Below are 1,373 nucleotides of genomic sequence, written 5' to 3' on the forward strand. Positions count from 1 at the left end.
CCCCGCGCGGCGCCGCCGCCGCCGACCCCCACGCGCCTCCGACGACCGGGCGCCGGGGCGCGTGGGAGGAGGGGGCGGGCGCGCGGGGCGGAGGAGGGGCACCGCGTCTGCACTTAGGGGGGACGGAGGGCCCGGGGCGGGGCCCTGCGAGAGACCCCCAGCCGCGCACCCCGGGGCAGGCGACACCCACCCCGGGGGCGATTGATCGTCAAGCGACGCTCAGACAGGGCGTAGCCCCGGGAGGAACCCGGGGCCGCAAGTGCGTTCGAAGTGTCGATGATCAATGTGTCCTGCAATTCACATTAATTCTCGCAGCTAGCTGCGTTCTTCATCGACGCACGAGCCGAGTGATCCACCGCTAAGAGTCGTACGAGTTTGAACGGCGGGGTCCCCCCCGCAGGGCGGGGGAAGAGCCCGCCCCTGGCACGGCACATCCCCGGAGGGTGCCTCCGGCCGGCCAGAAAGGCACAACGAGACCAGACTCCGTGAGGCCGGAAGGTTTGGACGACCGGGGCGTCCGGCACGGGGCCCCGCGGGGCCGTGCTCGGACACCCCACAGGCGCCCGGGGGCTCCCGCCTCGCCCGAGGACGCGGGGGGCGCGCACACGCCCGCGCGCGCACGCGACGACACGACGGCCGCCGGGGACGCCCCCTCCCGACGGCCGCCGCGACGGCGGCGCGGCGCGGCACGGCGCGGCGCGGCGCCCCGGCCGGCGAGGCGGAGTCTGGGGGAGAAGGGCCAGGCCTCCCGACTCCCCGCGGGCCCGACCGCCCCGACCCAAGGCGGACGGGCGAGGCCCCCCAGGGGTCTTTAAACCTCCGCGCCGGGACGCGCTAGGTACCCTGGATGGGGGGAAGCCAAAGCAACTGACGAGGCGGAGCGGGTAGTGCCGCGCGGCCACCGCCTCGACGCCGCCCGCGCCGCCCGCGGCCACCCGGGGACGGACGCAGGCCTCGGCGCTGCCCGCCCGTGACCGAACCCCACACCGCCGGGCGCCGCCGACCGACGAGCCCACCGCGCCCGCGGCCCCCCTCGACGCCGGGCGTGCCCCCCTCGCGTCCGACGCACGCCACCAGACCCGACCCGACTTTCCCCCGGGGACCCTCCCCGCACCCGCGTCCCAGGCCCCTCGCCACGGAGGGCGAGGGGCTGCGGCGGGGAAGCGGGGAGCGAGCGGACAGGGCGGGGGTGGTGGGCGGACGTGGCCGGCCGGACGCGGGCGCCCGGGGCGCCGAGGGCGGGCGGAGACGCGGAGGCACCGTCGGACGGACGACGACGCCGACGGCCGGGGAACGGCCCAGGGCGGGCGACGGGAGGCGGCGGGCGGCGGGCACCCCGCGTGAGCCGAGGCTCCGAGGCCCCCGGGGGACCT

The 1,373-nt window shown here is 78.5% G+C and overlaps 1 non-coding gene across 1 annotated transcript; it reads right to left on the reverse strand.

Annotated features, from left to right (window-relative positions):
* Nucleotides 1–213: 213 nt before the first annotated feature.
* LOC139044057 (5.8S ribosomal RNA) lies at nucleotides 214–367 on the reverse strand. Its single transcript, XR_011501118.1, has one exon. It is a non-coding gene; the product is annotated as a 5.8S ribosomal RNA (ribosomal RNA).
* Between the last annotated feature and the right edge of the window lie 1,006 nt (nucleotides 368–1,373).

The sequence above is a fragment of the Equus asinus genome, unplaced genomic scaffold (assembly GCF_041296235.1).
Source record: "Equus asinus isolate D_3611 breed Donkey unplaced genomic scaffold, EquAss-T2T_v2 contig_554, whole genome shotgun sequence".
In the NCBI taxonomy this organism is placed as follows: Eukaryota; Metazoa; Chordata; class Mammalia; order Perissodactyla; family Equidae; genus Equus; species Equus asinus.